Genomic DNA, 238 nt, shown 5'->3' with positions numbered 1-238 from the left:
AGAAAACCCTAAAAACTCATCCAAAAAGCTCCTAGAACTGATAAGTGAATTCAGTAAAGTTTCAGGATACAAAATAAATGTACAGAAAGCAGTAGCACTGCTGTACACCAACAGCAACAAAGCTGAGAATCAAATCAAGAACTCAAGCCCTTTTACAATAGCCAAAAAATAAAATAAAATAAAATAAAATAAAATAAAATAAAATAAAATAAAATAAAATAAAATAAAATAAAATAAA

Source organism: Piliocolobus tephrosceles, chromosome 4 (assembly GCF_002776525.5).
Source record: "Piliocolobus tephrosceles isolate RC106 chromosome 4, ASM277652v3, whole genome shotgun sequence".
Lineage (NCBI taxonomy): Eukaryota > Metazoa > Chordata > Mammalia > Primates > Cercopithecidae > Piliocolobus > Piliocolobus tephrosceles.
The sequence above is the reverse complement of the archived record's forward strand: the minus strand, read 5'-3'. Positions refer to the sequence as shown.